Source organism: Amblyomma americanum, chromosome 2 (assembly GCF_052857255.1).
Source record: "Amblyomma americanum isolate KBUSLIRL-KWMA chromosome 2, ASM5285725v1, whole genome shotgun sequence".
Lineage (NCBI taxonomy): Eukaryota > Metazoa > Arthropoda > Arachnida > Ixodida > Ixodidae > Amblyomma > Amblyomma americanum.
In genome coordinates, this window is record NC_135498.1 from 166,152,255 (window position 1) to 166,175,106 (window position 22,852).

A 22,852-nucleotide genomic window follows, 5' to 3' on the forward strand; every position below is an offset into this window, starting at 1 on the left:
CCTTGTTTATCCAACATCACACATATACTGCGAAAGTGTTCGGTAAGAAAAAGATAAATAGAACTTCAAATTTTTGAACTCGCACAAGCCCAGCCCAGCAGCTCAAACGAATTTTAGCGCGTTCGAGAGAGAGAGAGAGAGAGAATGAAGGAAACGCAGGGAGGTTAACCAGATGTGAGTCTCCGGTTTGCTACCCTACACTGGGGATGGGGGATAGGGATTAGAAAGATGACAGAGAGGAAAACGCAAAAAAAAGGAACGTGCACACATGGAGACACACACACACAAGGCGTTCCAGTTAAAGTCTTTCACACAGGCCGGTAGATTGTAAGAAGCGCAAAAGCACTTGCACGGCCTTCTTCTGCGACGGTAGGTCCTTTCGATGTTGTAGAATTCTTTTTTCGGATAGCGGTTGGTCGTCCAGTTGGTCAAGTTCGTAGCTAAGGCATGCCCTCTGTGGACTGTACTGCGGGCAGGAGCACAATATATGGCCAATTGATTCTTCATGGCCGCAGTGGTCACAGGTTGGGGTGTCGGTCATCCCTATGCGGAAGGCATAGGCTTTAGTAAAGGCAACACCCAACCAAAGTCGATATAAAAGCGTGGCGTCTCTACGGCGGAGCTGTGATGGCGCTCGAAGACTTAATGTTGGATCAAGTGAGTACAGTCGCGTATTTCTTAAATGTGGCTCATTCCATTGCGACTCGGTGAACTGCCTAGCAAGTAGGCGGAGCTTCCGTGCCGCGTCAGTTCTAGAAAGAGGAATTGGGACGTGGCGCTCCTCAGTATGGGCTGAGCGGGCAGCGTGATCCGCCCGTTCATTGCCGATAATCCCGCAGTGACTTGGAAGCCACTGGAACGTTATTTCATGGCCGGCATCACTTATATGGTGTAACGTCTCTGTAATATAGAAGATTAGTTGTTCGTGCGGTCCGCGTCGTAGAGGTGACAGTAGAGACTGGAGTGCCTGCTTCGAATCGCAGAATATTGTCCATTTGTGTGGCGGACCATCACCAATGTGATGAAGGGCACTTAAGAGCGCTGCGAGCTCTGCTGCCGTCGATGTTGTCGCGTGGGTCGTCTTAAATTTGATTGTTGTAGCTTTCGCTGGAATGACAATTGCCGCCGCGGAGCTGCTTGGAAGGACAGATCCATCAGTGTAAATATGCGTTGAGTCACGGTAGTTCTCGTACAAATGTAACAGCGTGAGCTGTCTAAAGGCTGGTGATGACAGATCAGCTTTTTTCGAGATACCAGGTACTGCGAGGTTGATTTTTGGCTGAGCGAGGCACCATGGAGGGATCGAAGGTCTCGCAGCCGGAGTGAAACAAGCTGGCAATGATTCTTCATATGCAGTTGTCGTTTGGCTGAAAGATGTGTGTGGCCTGTCCGCTGGTAGAGAGGCTAAATGGTGACGAGGATTCCTGGCTAGATGCCCTATATGGGTCCTGAGTACTTCAATTTCAATGTGGGTCTTGACAAGGTGGTCTCTAGCGATTGCTATCGTAGCCACTGTTGAAGCACTCTGAGGCAGGCCTAGACAGATCCGGAGCACTTGACCCTGGAGACTTTGTATTGTGCGTAGATTCGTTTTGCCTGTGTTGTTTATTGCTGGCAAGCTGTATCGCAGAAATCCTAGAAAAAGCACCCTGTACAGTTGTAACATGGCACTAGGCGACATTCCCCAGGTCTTGCTAGCTTAAAACTTGAACAGGTGGCAGATGCCTGTCAACCGTTTTTTCACGTATAATATGTGTGGGCTCCATGACAAGTCCCTGTCGATTATGACACCTAGAAACTTGTACGATTGGACCCATCGTATTATTTGGCCATTTATCATTACACTGTAGTTTGCCATGGGCTTCCGCGTAAATGGCACTAGTGCGCATTTATCGGAGGAAATTTCCAGGCCTCGTTTACGGAGGTAGATAACAGTTTGTGTGGCGGCTCTCTGAATTCTCGCTCGCAACTGTAGGCGTGTTACTGCACATGTCCATATGCAGATGTCATCCGCGTACATTGATAGCCTGACTGTGGTTGGCACGTGCTCAAGGAGAGCAATTAGTGATAGATTAAATAACACGGGGCTAAGTACACCGCCCTGGGGGACGAAGCGGTAGCTATAGTGAAGAGAAGTATGGCCTTCTTCAGTGCTTACAAAGAAGGATCGCATGGATAGATAGCTCCGTATCCATTGAAACATCCGACCACCCACTCCTACCTCTGCGAGAGCAGAGAGGATAGCTTCATGCGTAACGTTGTCATACGCCCCTTTAACGTCGAGGAATAAGGATGCGCAGAGACGCTTACGGCATTTCTCATGTTGAATCTAGGTCACCAGGTCGACGACGTTATCGATCGATGATCGACCGCGTCGGAAGCCCGCCATGGCATCTGGGTAGGTGTTGTGGTACTCCAAGTACCACTCCAGGCGTCCAAGGACCATCCTCTCCATTACTTTGCCCACACAGCTCGCCAAAGCGATCGGGCGATATGATGAGAGCTCCAACGGCGACTTGCCAAGCTTCAGCAGTGGAACAAGGCGACTTGTCTTCCAGGTTGTTGGTAGCGTGCCATTTCTCCAAGATTCATTGTACACCTCAAGAAGAACTCCTCTCGCTCGCTCCCCCAGGTGACACAGAGCTCGGTAGGAAATTCCGTCAGGTCCTGGCGCTGATGTGCGGCTACACAAACCTAATGCTGCCTTAAGTTCGTGGATCGAGAATGGTAGATCCAACCGGAAATCACGTGGTGGCGGGTAGCTGCTCGAAGGCGATGGAATGTTGGTAGCTGTGAGTTGGCCGGATAATCTTGCGCAGAAATCCTCTGCCACGTCAATCTCCGATCTCTTTTGAGAGAGGACAAGCGCCTTTAATGGGAATCGCTGTGCGGGAAGTGTCCGCAGCCCGCGCACCGTTCTCCATAGTTGCGATAAAGGCTTGCGTGGATCAAGCGACTTACAGAAGGCAGCCCAACGTTACGATTCGAGCTTGTCTAACCGGCGCTGTATCTTCTTTTGCGTGCGCCTGGCGGTCCGTAGATCGCCTATTGTTTTCGTACGTCGGTACCTTCGTTCAGCACGTCGTCGGATTGCTCGTAGTCGTTCTAGTTCCACATCAAAATCATTAAGTTTCGAGGAGCATGTTAGAGTACACATAGTGTTTTGCACCACGCTCTTGATTACCTCTTCCAAGTCAAAAGATGAATTGGCGTCACAGTGTGCTTCCATAATAGACTGAAATTTAGGCCAGTCCACTGTTTGGATCGTATCCTGTGTTTTGGAAGCGGTCAATCCTCTGATCTTGATGTACGTGGGGATATGGTCGCTTCCGTGCGTCTCTATGTCCGCAAACCACCCTGCACGCCTGACTAGGCTTCGTGAGACGAAAGCCAAGTCAAGACAGCTGTTGTACGTGGAGCCACGTAAGAACGTAGGACTTCCATCATTCAGCAGCCAAAGTTCATTACTGGAGGCGAAAGATACCAGAGCTCTGCCTCTTGCGTTGATGATCCGACTTCCCAAGAGTGTATGATGGGCGTTGAAATCTCCAATGATGACCCAGGGATTGGAAGTTGAGGAAAGGATGTCTTGTAGTCTTGTAATCAAATCAACTTGACGGAGATAGGTAGGCGCCTACAAAAGTAAAGGCCAGATTCTTTTTCCTTACGTTTAGGCATATATATTGATTACTGTCATTAGGTGGTACAGGCTGATGAGTGTAGGTGAGGTCACAGCGAATAAACACCAAAACCTTACTGTTTTCATAAACAGCTGACGACATAAATGATTCATATCCAGAAAGCCTGATTTTGTTCGATAAGTTCGGCTCGCAAATGACGATAATGGGAAACATATTGGCGTACTCGAAGCGACGGAAATCCGAAAGGCGCGCTTTGAGTCCGCGGGCATTCCACTGAAAAATAGCTGCTTGTCGGACCTCTTCCCTAAAAGACCAAGGCTGTGGAGCCATGATCTACACAAGGGTTGCAAGCACCGGACTCAGAGCGTCCAGTACTTGAAGCGCACATCTGGCAGACGGTGTGTGCATGTTGCTTAGCAGCACGCGAATGGCATTCATTTAAGGCCTAATAAGTGCTATCACTTGCTCATCTGTATTCCGCGACTCCTCGGATACAGCACCTTGCTGTACTGGGGGTGGCTTTTTCTGCGGCTCTTCTGGCGGTCGTGTACGCGGAAGTGGCGGCCATTCCTTTGTGGAAAGAGATCTGGCAGTTTTCACCCTTCCAACATCGGTGTTCGGAGTGCTGGAGACGTCCGCTGATGATGATGCTTGACGATGTGACTTTTCCTGAAAGCTTGATGTTTTCCGCCGTAAAGACCTTCGTCGGTGACGTCGTCTTCGCCGTACTTTGACAGCGGCCTCTTTGTGGGTGGAGTTGTCTCTCACCATTTGTTTAAGAATGGTGATCTCTTTCTTGATCTGGGGACAGTCTTTGAAAGAGGCGCAGTGATCACCTTGACAGTTAGGACACTTCAACGTGGTTGCGCTGCAGTTGTCTTCTGAGTGGGGTTCGGCACATCGAGGGCACACGGCCTAATGTCTGCAAACACCCTTCACATGTCCAATCTTCTGACAATTGAAGCATTGCATAGGTCTTGGAATAAATGGTCGAACCTGGTGGCGAAAGTGGCCGACTTTCACGTAGGGTGGAAGGCAGTCGCCTTTGAAGGTTATCCTCACACAACGTGAGTTGCCGAGGCAACCAACATGCACAATCACGTTGTGTTCGCTTGCTGGTTTTATGAGAATTGGTAGGTCTGCATTAGATATTTCATTGTCAATGTCATATATGACTCCTGTTATTGTGGCACCATTCGTTGGCACGATGGATCGGACCTTGATGTTTCCCAGCTGCGTTACATGTTGTAGTATGGTCAGTGCGCTCGGGTTCATCACATCAATTGCCAGGATGTTTCGCCTAGTGTTTATCCTAACATCCTTGATCTCATTTGGCACGGTGTTTTCCAGATACACGGAGAGTGCTTGCCTGTTGAGGACGCGCAGGTTGTCGGTAGCGTTCTGTGGCACAAACAGGATGGAGTGAGGCCACCGCTGAGGAGCTGTTTTCACAGTGTCCGAGCTGGACGCCGAAGATGAGTTGATAATTCTTCGTTTGGCCTTGCGGTACTGGACAAGTCGAAAGCTGTCTTCCGAGGACTCGTCACTTGATGCGCAGTACAGCTCTGTGTCCTCGCTACCACTCGACGTATTTCCTCGCTTCCGCGAACCGATGTCCGCAAGTGAACGGGAACCGGGAGGATCCTCGGGATCGCGTTCGAAAATTATAAACTGCCGAGATGGTACTCGACAATAAATTCAATCTAGTATACCCAGTATAATGAATGGTACAATGTTCACCAACATCTGCCAGTATACTTTTACCACTGGATAAGGGGTGGCAAGCCAAGGCCAGTAAAGCCAGGTTTCGAAAATGGCTTAGAAAATTCTGGCAAAGAGTGGGAGAACTCTGGCTAACATGGCCCCTGATAGCCATGATTTGATGATGGCACAGCCAATATCAGATGCTCATTGGCAACTCTGGGCCTACTTAGGGCCAAGCTTTGCCAGTGGATTTCTAATATTGGCCCGCTGTCATGTGCTGCATGGGTCTAGGTCTACCCTTCTGCGCTTTAAAGTGTTGCAGATGGATTTAAAATGGGAGCCAATAAGCGGCTCAGTGGTGGTAATGTGCAAGTGAGGACTGCTCTGTAGGCTATGTAACTACCCATTTGACTTTGTCACTTGCACAGCAGTAAATAGAAACACAGGGTTAACGGTTAATATCATACATTATCTCGTGCATAGGCATCTCTTTTCATGTGCTTGTGTGTGCGTATACACGGCTTTCTTTGTGCTGCTTCCACAATGCTTAATGTTAAATTTTGCTGGAGTTATACTGTAGAATTAGTGCAGGTTTGACAAAAACTACTAAAATTTTCAACACAGATGTTCACTTTTTACTCTTTTCTTGTGGCAGCAAGGAAGCACAGCTTAGTAAAAAATAAACGCATCCTAAATTAAACTCTATAGACTGCTCTTGCATGATTGATGTGAAGGCCGCGTTCAACATGAAAGAGCAACTTCCATGTGCATAATATCAGTATTTAGGTAAATAATGATTTTCGTGTCGTCTTGTGAGCCCCGCGTATACCAACAATGCTCAAATCCAGGTACACTGACCGGTTTAAGTGTTTTGTTGACCTTCACGCGGAAACAGCATTGAAGGACAGGGTACGGATTTACCCTCTCATTGGTGAAGGCCCTCATGACCCATCTGTCTCTCTCTCCCTTAAAAGAAAAGCTGTCATAAAAATATTGCAGTTTAAAGCAGGATCTCTGTATAATTTTCCAACAGCAACTAGGATTTGAATAATGAATTTAGAGGGGAATGCTGAGAGAAAGTTTTGCGTCACAATATCGAGTAACTTTTAACAAAAAGTATGTATTTTCCTTTCGCCTAATGCTTCATGATGTGGTGTCATTGCCTCTCAGGTGACCTGATTTACAGAGCCGCAATGAACTTAACTTGCGGTTAATACATTTCTAAATGTACTTAAACTCCAGTCGATGCTCAGGTAAACTGTTTAGCAGAAACTCCTTATTGCCGAAAGTGTTTGTGGGGATGCAGAGGCTTTCAGTCACTATAGTGTTACGAGAACTGGGCCATGAGGATAAACCCCTGTTGTGTGCCATAGATAATAGAGAGTTTTAGTTTCATGTACGTAGAGGCTTCACGTACGTGGAGCTCTTACGGGTGACCAGTGCGCATGCGCAGAACGCAAAGGGTTTGCGCGAGTCTCACGTACGTACGTGAGATTCGGATTTTTACGTTGCCGTCTTTGCGTTGCTTGCGCACGTAGCGTTGACAAACATGGCGGCGCCTTGCCCGCCGCTTCACAATGATAACAGCTTTGTCGCTAATCCCTCGACGCGATATCGTGTTCTAAACTGTTGTATTCGCTTTCGATTTGCCCATTCTTACCCTCGCATAAGGTTTCAAGCGACAGATAGCTTTTGTTTTTCAGACAGAAGGGCGATTTTTCAGCTGTTAAGCCTGACGAAGTAGCGTTGGTCGTCTTCATAGCAACGTTCTCGCGAGATCTCGAACTGGGAGAGCTCCAAAACAGCCAAACTACAGTGGCTAGAGTTGTGAAGTGTGCCGATGGCGCCGCCGCTCGCGTGCGCTCCTGCGATGCAAGGCTCAGGTGGCGCTGCCGTCCGTTTTCACGTCAGCGCGCCCGGCTCGCCTGGCGTTCTTCGTTGGTTTCTGCTCAAGCGGCGTTATTATGTATACGCGCAGCACAAATAGTTTATGGGGTTTAATGTCCTAAAGCAACTTAGACTATGAGACACGCCGTTGTGGAGGCCTCCATTCGCAGAGTACACGGGTGCCTTGTGTCTGGACCCCATCGAAACGCGCCCGCTGCGTTTTTGGGTCAGCGGTCGAGCGCCCTAACCACTAAGCCACTGCGGTGGGGCAACACAAATGAAATATAGTTTGTTCAACCATGCATATGAGCACCCCTAGTTATATTTAACGAATATAGTCCCTCGCTCGTGAGGTTAAATTACAGACGTTCGCGTCCTAGCGTTGCAACGCGGACTCGACTTGTCACCTTTGACGCGTCGGCCTCGCTCTGTTTCTTATTGTGATTGGAAGTTCAGACCGTGCCTGCGAGTACAGTAGTGGCCGGGTGTTTGCTGGGGCAGTCTTTCAAGCGCAAGGCATCCAAAAGCCGCAAATGTAACCCTCAACTTTCGTCGTTTTTCGGCAAGTAACGTTTCCTAGGCAGTTAATAGCTATTAAATTGCACCACCTAAAGAACTAATGTGCCAAGTAATCTATCACCGGAAACTGCTTTGTGTGCAACTGCTTTATGTGCAACTGCTTTGGCAAAAAATGTTCATAGATTGAAAATACTGCGAGTAGACTTTTTACATCCCAACTCGTTTTAATTACATACTGCGCTGACCTATTTTCCTTCGCCTGTTTTCGTAAATATGAGAATGTCCAGATTTTCTTTAACACATATCCACCAGGAGCATGGTCAGTGATCTAAATGAAAAAACACAATTCTGATTTTCCAGTCAGCAGCTGAGTCTACTGTAGCAGTGACTCTAAATGCTATTCATTCATGTCAGAAGCCAGTAAAGACCACAGAAAGAGCACCTTTTGAAGCTTTGTTTGGCCAAGGAAAAACCATAACTAGCTCAACGACAGGCAGCACAAATTCGCGGCACTTTCATGTGGTTCTTCTGAGCTTGAGGTGCTTCTTTTTCTCTCTTGTTGATTTTCGCGATTTGTTCAAAGACTTTGTGTAGAAATGAGGCATTGTCATAATAAAGAACCTCAGGATGTTCCTTGTGAGTGCATCTTTGTGATCCTCACAGCCAATAAGTGGTATATTCTGCAGGTAATGAGCCATATCTATAATGCTGTCTCTATGCAGCTTGTGCCAACTAAACCATACCGTAGAAGAATCTTCCAAGGCTTCCAAAAAGAAGTAGAGCGGACTAGACGGGTATAGGAGGCCTCCTTTGTCACAGAAAGCAGTAAAAGAAGACAGGTCCTTGTCGGCATTTTCAGCTGTTGTAAGGAGCTCCTTAAAACACTCTTGGCATTTTGTTGTCAAGATTTTTCGTCTTGCGAAGTACCCTGCCAGATAATAAATGAGCCTGGCATCGCTAGTGTGCTCTGGGTAAGCGTTGTCTCCAAGCAACTGAGACGTCTGAAGTATACTGGAGGCTTCATCCAATTTGCCAACGTCGAGCAGATTATCCACATGACTGGGCACCTCTTTTGCTCCTACCAAAGATACAAGGGTGCCACCTGCACAATTTCCTGTGTCTGGTGCTTTGACCAAATTGTGAAAGCTAAGACAGTTCACAGCGGTGAGAAACTGTGCTGATGTCGGGTGATCATTGCATCCCGAGAATTGCCGAATTACTCCAAATAGCTTCTCAACTGGGTTCTGACTTAACCGAGAAGTTAGCAGATACTTATAGCCAACTAGCTGTGTGAGGTAGGACAAAATCTGCAGTGTTGCATGTCGAGTCACTCTAAGGCCTTCTGCTGTGCCAGGTGACAAAAAGCCTTCTTTGGAGAGCCCTGTGCTTGCTTCCCACTTTTTGATGTATTCCAGGGCATTGTTCAATGCCAGTTCTTTCGAGTTTGGCCTTAGTCCATCTGTGGGCATTCTTGATGTCATAATGACAATCAGTTCATGCATGAATTTGAAGAACTTTTCTGTGTGGTCACCATAGGTGCACGATTTCCCAATTTGATTTTTATAGAAGAAAAGACCTCGCAGAACTTCTGGGCTGAAAAAATGGAAAGCAAAATTAACTTTAATTTTTTTCGAAATTCTTCGGATTGACGTGCACCTCTGTGATTTTATGCATCACTTTCAATGTGGTTGCACACTTGTCAAGTTCATGTGCAATTCGAATTGGCTTCACATCCACATGGCCTTCCGGTGTTTTATACCTATTTTTCACAAAACCATTTCGGACACATTTCACCAAATGCGGAAAATCAGAGATGAAAAAGAGGCGTCGGTCATTTCCAGCTGTGTGAGGCACAGATGACATTATAGCAGATGTCGTTCCAGAAATTCCTAACTGTCGCCACATAGCCCTATTCCATGATGCTCCCTCACAAGTTATGTAGTCAACTCGGAGGCCAGCATTCTCCGCAAGAAGTACAGCATCCAGGATTATTTTTAAAGCAAAGGCGCCTTCACGTTTCCTCTGGATGCAAACGTTCCAAGAATTTGGTGCCATGACAACCGAGAGAGGCTGGAACATGATTACCATACCATGGTCACATGTAACCCCTCTTTCACACTGTGAAGTAAATGTGCCCAGGTCTACAAATCCATCTATCTTTCCAGTGCCTCTTGCAACTCCAAAATTCTCTGACAACTTCATCTCATCTATTATCAGACCGCCATGACGCTGGAATTCAGTCATCTTTTCTGCTTTTTGCGCAATGCCTGAGAGGACACTGGCACTAAATCCGAATGTGCTTTCATATTGCTTCATATATGTCTTCAGACAAGTACGGCTAGGGAGCACCAAGATCTTTTCCCTCCTCACATGCTCGTAGAGCCGTGGGCTCTTCATATGCATAATTATGCATTCAAGTAGCCATTCTGGGCTGTACCGCATGCCTTTTGGGGACTTGCGGCTTGCAGCCTAGAAACACTGCATGATAGCAGCGCTCTGTTTTGGAGGAAGTTGATCAATCTTGTTCTGCAGGGAAGCTTCTTCAATTTTCTCGTTATATTCCTTCATTTGTGAGATCACCTGATCTACTGTCTTCACTTTCGTTCTCAGGTGGCGAACTGTCTGCAAGCTTGCTTTCATCTTTGTTGCTGCATTCTTTTTTTCCCTTCAGCTGCCTCGTTCGGCACCACTGGTTGATGAGTAGCCTCCTGAGGTACTTGCATGAAATGCAACATTTCTCGTTTTGATCTCTCACACCTTTGCATTTCTTGTGGTAGAGGACCACATTCCAAATTTTCAAGTTCACATTGGAGCAGGCAAGGGGAAATTCCTCCAAGAGCCCAGCTCACGAGCAAACCTCTATGCTGTCAACAGTCTGCAGAATCGACGCTGGATCGCACGGCAGTGCTAGCGTGAGCTCTAAGCCACGAACGTAAACCTCGTATTTCACAGCACTGTCCACGTCACGAAACACCACCATCTTCTGTGCGTGTAGGAGGTTCGTGTCGGTACCAGGTAGGCACAGGCTGTAGACCACATGGAGCGGTTTCTCACCGAACACGTGTCTTCCCCATCTGTTTGACGGAAGTGGTACATTTATGCAATCAACAGCAAGCACTGGCCGGTCATCAAGCAGAGAAGCATCTTCCGCGCTGTCGGGAGACGGCTCATCCATTCGATAACATCTGCGAATATTTGAAGGTTGTGAGTCTGGCCTTTCCCGGGACTTCCTTTTCTTGGGGACTGGCTTCGACAGATACTTCGGTACGTTAGGAAACACTGTTGGAATTGCGTCTGGAGAAAGAACTGGTCTGCTCCGATCAATGCGCACTAACTGTCCCTGGATAACACGTTCAAAGTGCCGCGACACAAACTGGGCGTCGAAATGCAGCTCGCAGACAGAAGCGTTTCGCTCAAGCGGTTTATCTGCTCGTGGAATGTTCCTTTGCCACTTCAGGAACAGCTCTTCATCTTTTGGCACGCCGAATAGCGAGAGCTTCATTTTGCACGATTTGTACCCGGTTGTGCAGCCGGGTACAAAACAATGGTTTTGCCGTCGGCTCATGTTCCACACAGCACAAAAGAATCCGACAAATCGCTTGAAAAACCACCAGAAAACAGCAAAAATACACACGATGCCTGGCTGACTACACTGTTGTGTGATCGCTCAAGCAACGTGTAAGCGACGGCGAGCGCCACCTCGCGGATGCATCGCCAAGTGGAATCAGCGCTTCCCATAGATGTCGCTACGCGGTCGACACACTTCAAAGTTCCAGCCATTGTAGCCAAACACAGCAAAACCGCCAAACACGAGGACAGACCGAATGGCTTCGCTTAAAGACTTGTCTTGGATTATTTAGGCTGCAACCAGTGTCTGTGTTTCTTAGTAGATGGCGCTAGGAGTAACGCGCGGCGTGCGTCGCGTACGTGTAACTGTAAGGGTTTCAAACGACCTGCGTGCAGGCTACTTAGACTTCTCACGTTTGCGTACGTGAACCCTCTACGTACGTGAAACTAAAACTGTCTATTAACATACTGTTTCCTAAACATTTTTTGCATTTCTGCTAGGTCTACAATCAATTTTACCGCCTCACGGGCATTTCTGTGGATCTGGCATTGCTGGGAGCACTGAGAGAACACAGTGACGGCATTTTTCAAGCATCAAGTAGCCAGCAATCTGCATTGTCTGTGTACTGCCATGTAATGGCTGCAGTCAGAACGGCAGAGGGGATTGCCAAGAACTGAGGGTTTGACTGCCTGGTATCTGCATAAATATATATATATATATATATATATATATATATATATATATATATATTAGCAGACAAGTTAAAGGAAGTGAGGGGCCCGTTTGACAAATTTATGAAGGGAGCCAACAGTCACCGAAACCAAGGTGCATAGGGGAACGTTAATTCTTGTTGTTATTTTTTAATGTGTTATGCTTATCAGTGGGATAATAATACTTAGGTTAATAAATCGCTTAAAGAAAATTACTTATAAAGCAGCAGAAAAACCACCATGCCCCCGGTGGGATCCGAACCCACGACCTCCGAATATCGCGTCCGGTGCTCTTACCAACTGAGCTACGGCGACGGCTGTCCAATCTGCGGTATTACAGGACGTGCTACGTCCGCTGCTATTGTCGAGGGTGGCGCTGGTGAACACTCTCAAGGATCTCTTACACCCAGTAAACATAAATACCCACGAGAGCAGCAGATTGGACAGCCGTCGCCGTAGCTCAGTTGGTAAGAGCACCGGACGCGATATTCGGAGGTCGTGGGTTCGGATCCCACCGGCGGCATGGTTGTTTTTTCTGCTGCTTTATAAGTAATTTTCTTTAAGCGATTTATTAATCTAAGTACAGTCAAACCCGACTATATCGAACCCGTTTACATCGAATTACCCCGTATATCGAACAATTTATTAACATTGTATTGCTAAAATGAGAATATATAGCAAAAAATACTAATATATCGAACAAAAATAGCAGCCGCGCTTGATATATCGAACTTCAAGCCGCGCAAAACTGCTCCAGAAGTTGGCTTTCCCGCGTGGCGGCCGGGCGAGCTGCGCCAACATCCATCCCCCCCCACTTGGCCAAAGTGGTTTAGCCCAACAGCGCTCGCACGGCGCTGCTATAAATAGAGTCCCAGCGCTGCTCTCGCTCCCTCAGACAGCCACCCAGCCACCCCTAGCAGAAGTGGTTCGACCGCGCACTCTGTTTACTCGCAGCCACGTGCGCCTGCATTCTGGTAGTGACTCGCGCGACTGCCATTGCGACTGCTTTGTTCCGTGTGCTTCGTTGCTTTGTGGGAGCGGTGAGCTCGTCCGCTTCGTGAAAGATGGCTGCTGTGAAGCGACAGAACCTAACCATATCTTCAAAGCTGGAGATCATCAGAAGAGTTGAGCGCGGAGAAAAGAAGTCGGATGTCGCCGCAGCGTACAGCATCCCCAGAAGCACGCTGAGTACGATTTTGAAAAATAAGGCCGACATTAGGGCTAAGGCGGACAAGAGGCCTGCTGCTACCACCAGCGCTCGACGAGTACGGACGGCTGCATTTGAAGACGTAGAGGCTGCAGTGTATAAGTGGTTTGTTGACGTTAGGTCGCAAAACATCCCCATTTCTGGCCCAATGATCGAACAGAAAGCAAAGGATTTCGCTTTCATGCTGAACAGACACGACTTCAGAGGCGGCTCAGGCTGGCTGCAGCGGTTTAAAGAGCGTCACGGCATTGTCGGCCGTGCTGTCACCGGTGAAAGCCGCGCTGTAGATCTCGGCAGCGTGCAAAAGTGGATTGATGAAAATTGGAACGACATTAAAACAAGGTACCATCCTCGTGATATATTCAACGCCGATGAGACTGCTTTATTCTGGCAAATGCTTCCGAACAGAACGCTGGCCTGTCGTGATGACAAGTCCCACGGCGGGAAGGTCAATAAAGCCAGAATATCCGTGTTGCTCGCCACCAACGTCGACGGGTCAACCAAGCTTCGACCGCTCGTAATAGGAAAGAGCAAATCACCGCGGTGCCTAAAGAACGCACTTTCTGTCCCGGTGTCTTACAGATCGAATGGGAAAGCTTGGATGACAAGCGAACTTTTTGGCAAGTGGCTCAAGTCCTGGGACGACGACCTGGTAAGCCAAGGCAGAAAGGTCTGCTTACTGGTTGATAACTGCTCTGCCCACCATTGCAACGTCAGCGTCAGCAACATCGAGCTTCGTTTTCTTCCGCCGAACACAACGTCGGTGCTGCAGCCTTTAGACCAAGGTGTCATTCGTGCACTGAAGGCAGGCTACAGAAAGCGACTTGTGCAGAGGCTTTTGCTAAACCTCCGCACTGGCCGGGAGCTGAAAATTGACCTCCTGGGAGCAATAACCATGCTGAATGAGTCATGGAACGACGTCAAACAAGAAACAATTCAGAACTGCTTCCGTCATTGTGGACTCTCTGCTTCCGGCGAGGCTGGCGCGAGCTCATCAAACAATCACCATGAACCCCTGGATAGCGGTGAACCGCTGGAGGAACTTGATGAGTTGTTTAGCCAGCTTGCCGAGTTCCCGGGTGCTGTTTGTGATGGGACTGCAGCAACAGACTTCGTCTCCGTCGACGACGATGTTCCGACAACCGGAGAGCTCGCTGACGAAGACATCATTGCCGACCTCACTAGGGATGCCGCCGGCGACAGTAACTGTCAGGATACGACGAGTTCGTACCCGCCATCGTGTTCCGACGCACTTAACGCGCTGAGCGTTGTTCGCCGTCACTGTGAGTCAATAGAAGGCTGTGGGCTCAGCTGTTCTCAGTCGCTCGATAACGTTGAGAAGTGCATGCTTAATAATGCTTTCAAAATCAAAAAGCAGAAGAAGATCAACGACTATTTCTCGCATTAATAGTCCCACCGTACATGTTTTTATCAAATAAAGAATGCTTTTTACTGAGGTGCGGTTTGTACATTGCCAAATTTGTTAAAAGTTGTATTTCGAATTACGCGATATATCGAAGTGATTCCCGTTTTTTTACGAGTTCGATATATCCGGGTTTGACTGTATTACTATCCCACTGATAAGCATAACGCATTAAAAAAAAAAACAATTAACGTTCCCCTATGCACCTTGGTTTCGGTGACTGTTGGCTCCCTTCATAAATTTGTCAAACGGGCCCCTCATTTCCTTTAACTTGTCTTTAATAGCTTAACGAGGGTCTCGGTTCTGGCAGTCTTGATGCCATAGGTAGCATAAGAGGGCTCTCGCACAGTTTCTGCCCTCGCCGTTAGATGACGTTCTACGTCACGCTCGCGGTATTACAGGACGTGCTACGTCCGCCGCTATGGTCGAGGGTGGCGCTGGTGAACACTCTCAAGGCTCGCTTACACCCAGTAAACATAAATACCCACGAGAGCAGCAGATTGGACAGCCGTCGCCGTAGCTCAGTTGGTAAGAGCAATGGACGCGTTATTCGGAGGTCGTGGGTTCGGATCCCACCGGCGGCATGGTTCTTTTTTCTGCTGCTTTATAAGTAATTTTCTTTAAGCGATTTATTAATCTAAGTATTATTATCCCACTGATAAGCATAACGCATTAAAAAAAACAAGAATTAACGTTCCCCTATGCACCTTGGTTTCGGTGACTGTTGGCTCCCTTCATAAATTTGTCAAACGGGCCCCTCATTTCCTTTAACTTGTCTTTAATAGCTTAACGAGGGTATCGGTTCTGGCAGTCTTGATGCCTTAGGTAGCATAAGAGGGCTCTCGCACAGTTTCCGCCCTCGCCGTTAGATGACGTTCTACGTCACGCTCGCGGTATTACAGGACGTGCTACGTCCGCCGCTATGGTCGAGGGTGGCGCTGGTGAACACTCTCAAGGCTCGCTTACACCCAGTAAACATAAATACCCACGAGAGCAGCAGATTGGACAGCCGTCGCCGTAGCTCAGTTGGTAAGAGCAATGGACGCGTTATTCGGAGGTCGTGGGTTCGGATCCCACCGGCGGCATGGTTCTTTTTTCTGCTGCTTTATAAGTAATTTTCTTTAAGCGATTTATTAATCTAAGTATTATTATCCCACTGATAAGCATAACGCATTAAAAAAAAACAAGAATTAACGTTCCCCTATGCACCTTGGTTTCGGTGACTGTTGGCTCCCTTCATAAATTTGTCAAACGGGCCCCTCATTTCCTTTAACTTGTCTTTAATAGCTTAACGAGGGTATCGGTTCTGGCAGTCTTGATGCCATAGGTAGCATAAGAGGGCTCTCGCACAGTTTCCGCCCTCGCCGTTAGATGACGTTCTACGTCACGCTCGCGGTATTACAGGACGTGCTACGTCCGCCGCTATGGTCGAGGGTGGCGCTGGTGAACACTCTCAAGGCTCGCTTACACCCAGTAAACATAAATACCCACGAGAGCAGCAGATTGGACAGCCGTCGCCGTAGCTCAGTTGGTAAGAGCACCGGACGCGATATTCGGAGGTCGTGGGTTCGGATCCCACCGGCGGCATGGTTGTTTTTTCTGCTGCTTTATAAGTAATTTTCTTTAAGCGATTTATTAATCTAAGTATTACTATCCCACTGATAAGCATAACGCATTAAAAAAAACAACAAGAATTAACGTTCCCCTATGCACCTTGGTCTCGGTGACTGCTGGCTCCCTTCATAAATTTGTCAAACGGGCCCCTCATTTCCTTTAACTTGTCTTTAATAGCTTAACGAGGGTCTCGGTTCTGGCAGTCTTGATGCCATAGGTAGCATAAGAGGGCTCTCGCGCAGTTTCTGCCCTCGCCGTTAGATGACGTTCTACGTCACGCTCGCGGTATTACAGGACGTGCTACGTCCGCCGCTATGGTCGAGGGTGGCGCTGGTGAACACTCTCAAGGCTCGCTTACACCCAGTAAACATAAATACCCACGAGAGCAGCAGATTGGACAGCCGTCGCCGTAGCTCAGTTGGTAAGAGCAATGGACGCGTTATTCGGAGGTCGTGGGTTCGGATCCCACCGGCGGCATGGTTCTTTTTTCTGCTGCTTTATAAGTAATTTTCTTTAAGCGATTTATTAATCTAAGTATTATTATCCCACTGATAAGCATAACGCATTAAAAAAAAACAAGAATTAACGTTCCCCTATGCACCTTGGTTTCGGTGACTGTTGGCTCCCTTCATAAATTTGTCAAACGGGCCCCTCAATTCCTTTAACTTGTCTTTAATAGCTTAACGAGGGTATCGGTTCTGGCAGTCTTGATGCCATAGGTAGCATAAGAGGGCTCTCGCACAGTTTCCGCCCTCGCCGTTAGATGACGTTCTACGTCACGCTCGCGGTATTACAGGACGTGCTACGTCCGCCGCTATGGTCGAGGGTGGCGCTGGTGAACACTCTCAAGGCTCGCTTACACCCAGTAAACATAAATACCCACGAGAGCAGCAGATTGGACAGCCGTCGCCGTAGCTCAGTTGGTAAGAGCACCGGACGCGATATTCGGAGGTCGTGGGTTCGGATCCCACCGGCGGCATGGTTGCTTTTTTCTGCTGCTTTATAAGTAATTTTCTTTAAGCGATTTATTAATTTAAGTATTATTATCCCACTGATAAGCATAACACATTAAAAAAAAAACAAAAATTAACGTTCCCCTATGCACCTTGGTTTCGGTGACTGTTGGCTCCCTTCATAAATTTGTCAAACGGGCCCCTCATTTCCTTTAACTTGTCTGCTAATAGCTTAACGAGGGTCTCGGTTCTGGCAGTCATGATGCCATAGGTAGCATAAGAGGGCTCTCGCACAGTTTCCGCCCTCGCCGTTAGATGACGTTCTACGTCACGCTCGCGGTATTACAGGACGTGCTACGTCCGCCGCTATGGTCGAGGGTGGCGCTGGTGAACACTCTCAAGGCTCGCTTACACCCAGTAAACATAAATACCCACGAGAGCAGCAGATTGGACAGCCGTCGCCGTAGCTCAGTTGGTAAGAGCAATGGACGCGTTATTCGGAGGTCGTGGGTTCGGATCCCACCGGCGGCATGGTTCTTTCTTCTGCTGCTTTATAAGTAATTTTCTTTAAGCGATTTATTAATCTAAGTATTATTATCCCACTGATAAGCATAACGCATTAAAAAAAACAAGAATTAACGTTCCCCTATGCACCTTGGTTTCGGTGACTGTTGGCTCCCTTCATAAATTTGTCAAACGGGCCCCTCATTTCCTTTAACTTGTCTTTAATAGCTTAACGAGGGTATCGGTTCTGGCAGTCTTGATGCCTTAGGTAGCATAAGAGGGCTCTCGCACAGTTTCCGCCCTCGCCGTTAGATGACGTTCTACGTCACGCTCGCGGTATTACAGGACGTGCTACGTCCGCCGCTATGGTCGAGGGTGGCGCTGGTGAACACTGTCAAGGCTCGCTTACACCCAGTAAACATAAATACCCACGAGAGCAGCAGATTGGACAGCCGTCGCCGTAGCTCAGTTGGTAAGAGCAATGGACGCGTTATTCGGAGGTCGTGGGTTCGGATCCCACCGGCGGCATGGTTCTTTTTTCTGCTGCTTTATAAGTAATTTTCTTTAAGCGATTTATTAATCTAAGTATTATTATCCCACTGATAAGCATAACGCATTAAAAAAAACAAGAATTAACGTTCCCCTATGCACCTTGGTTTCGGTGACTGTTGGCCTCCTTCATAAATTTGTCAAACGGGCCCCTCATTTCCTTTAACTTGTCTTTAATAGCTTAACGAGGGTATCGGTTCTGGCAGTCTTGATGCCATAGGTAGCATAAGAGGGCTCTCGCACAGTTTCCGCCCTCGCCGTTAGATGACGTTCTACGTCACGCTCGCGGTATTACAGGACGTGCTACGTCCGCCGCTATGGTCGAGGGTGGCGCTGGTGAACACTCTCAAGGCTCGCTTACACCCAGTAAACATAAATACCCACGAGAGCAGCAGATTGGACAGCCGTCGCCGTAGCTCAGTTGGTAAGAGCACCGGACGCGATATTCGGAGGTCGTAGGTTCGGATCCCACCGGCGGCATGGTTGTTTTTTCTGCTGCTTTATAAGTAATTTTCTTTAAGCGATTTATTAATCTAAGTATTACTATCCCACTGATAAGCATAACGCATTAAAAAAAACAACAAGAATTAACGTTCCCCTATGCACCTTGGTTTCGGTGACTGCTGGCTCCCTTCATAAATTTGTCAAACGGGCCCCTCATTTCCTTTAACTTGTCTTTAATAGCTTAACGAGGGTCTCGGTTCTGGCAGTCTTGATGCCATAGGTAGCATAAGAGGGCTCTCGCGCAGTTTCTGCCCTCGCCGTTAGATGACGTTCTACGTCACGCTCGCGGTATTACAGGACGTGCTACGTCCGCCGCTATGGTCGAGGGTGGCGCTGGTGAACACTCTCAAGGCTCGCTTACACCCAGTAAACATAAATACCCACGAGAGCAGCAGATTGGACAGCCGTCGCCGTAGCTCAGTTGGTAAGAGCAATGGACGCGTTATTCGGAGGTCGTGGGTTCGGATCCCACCGGCGGCATGGTTCTTTTTTCTGCTGCTTTATAAGTAATTTTCTTTAAGCGATTTATTAATCTAAGTATTATTATCCCACTGATAAGCATAACGCATTAAAAAAAAACAAGAATTAACGTTCCCCTATGCACCTTGGTTTCGGTGACTGTTGGCTCCCTTCATAAATTTGTCAAACGGGCCCCTCAATTCCTTTAACTTGTCTTTAATAGCTTAACGAGGGTATCGGTTCTGGCAGTCTTGATGCCATAGGTAGCATAAGAGGGCTCTCGCACAGTTTCCGCCCTCGCCGTTAGATGACGTTCTACGTCACGCTCGCGGTATTACAGGACGTGCTACGTCCGCCGCTATGGTCGAGGGTGGCGCTGGTGAACACTCTCAAGGCTCGCTTACACCCAGTAAACATAAATACCCACGAGAGCAGCAGATTGGACAGCCGTCGCCGTAGCTCAGTTGGTAAGAGCACCGGACGCGATATTCGGAGGTCGTGGGTTCGGATCCCACCGGCGGCATGGTTGCTTTTTTCTGCTGCTTTATAAGTAATTTTCTTTAAGCGATTTATTAATCTAAGTATTATTATCCCACTGATAAGCATAACACATTAAAAAAACAACAAAAATTAACGTTCCCCTATGCACCTTGGTTTCGGTGACTGTTGGCTCCCTTCATAAATTTGTCAAACGGGCCCCTCATTTCCTTTAACTTGTCTGCTAATAGCTTAACGAGGGTCTCGGTTCTGGCAGTCATGATGCCATAGGTAGCATAAGAGGGCTCTCGCACAGTTTCCGCCCTCGCCGTTAGATGACGTTCTACGTCACGCTCGCGGTATTACAGGACGTGCTACGTCCGCCGCTATGGTCGAGGGTGGCGCTGGTGAACACTCTCAAGGCTCGCTTAAACCCAGTAAACATAAATACCCACGAGAGCAGCAGATTGGACAGCCGTCGCCGTAGCTCAGTTGGTAAGAGCAATGGACGCGTTATTCGGAGGTCGTGGGTTCGGATCCCACCGGCGGCATGGTTCTTTCTTCTGCTGCTTTATAAGTAATTTTCTTTAAGCGATTTATTAATCTAAGTATTATTATCCCACTAATAAGCATAACACATTAAAAAAATAAGAATTAACGTTCCCCTATGCACCTTGGTGTCGGTGACTGTTGGCTCCCTTCATAAATATATATATATATATATATATATATATATATATATATATATATATATATATATATATATATATATATATATATATATATATATATATATAAACGTTCTGTTTGTTCGCACCGTTTGTACCAAAACGACACTTGCGCTTCTTAATATATATATATATATATATATATATATATATATATATATATATATATATATATATATTTATATATATATATATATATATATATATATATAAGTTAAAGGAAATGAGGGGCCCGTTTGACAAATTTATGAAGGGAGCCAACAGTCACCGAAACCAAGGTGCATAGGGAAACGTTAATTTTTTAATGTGTTATGCTTATCAGTGGGATAATAATACTTAGATTAATAAATCGCTTAAAGAAAATTACTTATAAAGCAGCAGAAAAAACAACCATGCCGCCGGTGGGATCCGAACCCACGACCTCCGAATATCGCATCCGGTGCTCTTACCAACTGAGCTACGGCGACGGCTGTCCAATCTGCTGCTCTCGTGGGAATTTATGTTTACTGGGTGTAAGCGAGCCTTGAGAGTGTTCACCAGCGCCACCCTCGACCATAGCGGCGGACGTAGCACGTCCTGTAATACCGCGAGCGTGACGTAGAACGTCATCTAACGGCGAGGGCGGAAACTGTGCGAGAGCCCTCTTATGCTACCTATGACATCAAGACTACCAGAACCGAGACCCTCGTTAAGCTATTCGCAGACAAGTTAAAGGAAATGAGGGGCCCGTTTGACAAATTTATGAAGGGAGCCAACAGTCACCGAAACCAAGGTGCATAGGGGAACGTTAATTTTTTTTAATGTGTTATGCTTATCAGTGGGATAATAATACTTAGATTAATAAATCGCTTAAAGAAAATTACTTATAAAGCAGCAGAAAAAACAACCATGCCGCCGGTGGGATCCGAACCCACGACCTCCGAATATCGCGTCCGGTGCTCTTACCAACTGAGCTACGGCGACGGCTGTCCAATCTGCTGCTCTCGTGGGGATTTATGTTTACTGGGTGTAAGCGAGCCTTGAGAGTGTTCACCAGCGCCACCCTCGACCATAGCGGAGGACGTAGCACGTCCTGTAATAGCGCGAGCGTGACGTAGAACGTCATCTAACGGCGAGGGCGGAAACTGTGCGAGAGCCCTCTTATGCTACCTATGACATCAAGACTACCAGAACCGAGACCCTCGTTAAGCTATTCGCAGACAAGTTAAAGGAAATGAGGGGCCCGTTTGACAAATTTATGAAGGGAGTCAACAGTCACCGAAACCAAGGTGCATAGGGGAACGTTAATTTTTTTTAATGTGTTATGCTTATCAGTGGGATAATAATACTTAGATTAATAAATCGCTTAAAGAAAATTACTTATAAAGCAGCAGAAAAAACAACCATGCCGCCGGTGGGATCGAAACCCACGACCTCCGAATATCGCGTCCGGTGCTCTTACCAACTGAGCTACGGCGACGGCTGTCCAATCTGCTGCTCTCGTGGGAATTTATGTTTACTGGGTGTAAGCGAGCCTTGAGAGTGTTCACCAGCGCCACCCTCGACCATAGCGGCGGACGTAGCACGTCCTGTAATACCGCGAGCGTGACGTAGAACGTCATCTAACGGCGAGGGCGGAAACTGTGTGAGAGCCCTCTTATGCTACCTATGACATCAAGACTACCAGAACCGAGACCCTCGTTAAGCTATTCGCAGACAAGTTAAAGGAAATGAGGGGCCCGTTTGACAAATTTATGAAGGGAGCCAACAGTCACCGAAACCAAGGTGCATAGGGGAACGTTAATTTTTTTTAATGTGTTATGCTTATCAGTGGGATAATAATACTTAGATTAATAAATCGCTTAAAGAAAATTACTTATAAAGCAGCAGAAAAAACAACGATGCCGCCGGTGGGATCCGAACCCACGACCTCCGAATATCGCGTCCGGTGCTCTTACCAACTGAGCTACGGCGACGGCTGTCCAATCTGCTGCTCTCGTGGGAATTTATGTTTACTGGGTGTAAGCGAGCCTTGAGAGTGTTCACCAGCGCCACCCTCGACCATAGCGGCGGACGTAGCACGTCCTGTAATACCGCGAGCGTGACGTAGAACGTCATCTAACGGCGAGGGCGGAAACTGTGCGAGAGCCCTCTTATGCTACCTATGACATCAAGACTACCAGAACCGAGACCCTCGTTAAGCTATTCGCAGACAAGTTAAAGGAAATGAGGGGCCCGTTTGACAAATTTATGAAGGGAGCCAACAGTCACCGAAACCAAGGTGCATAGGGGAACGTTAATTTTTTTAAAGTGTTATGCTTATCAGTGGGATAATAATACTTAGATTAATAAATCGCTTAAAGAAAATTACTTATAGAGCAGCAGAAAAAACAACCATGCCGCCGGTGGGATCCGAACCCACGACC

At 47.4% G+C, this 22,852-nt stretch overlaps 1 protein-coding gene and 1 pseudogene across 1 annotated transcript in view; both read right to left on the minus strand.

Annotated features, from left to right (window-relative positions):
• The window catches only part of LOC144120206 (growth hormone secretagogue receptor type 1-like), a 225,304-nt gene that overhangs the window by 95,586 nt on the left and 106,866 nt on the right, over window positions 1-22,852 (minus strand). The window lies entirely within an intron of this gene.
• LOC144119165 (uncharacterized) lies at window positions 10,221-11,316 on the minus strand (annotated as a pseudogene).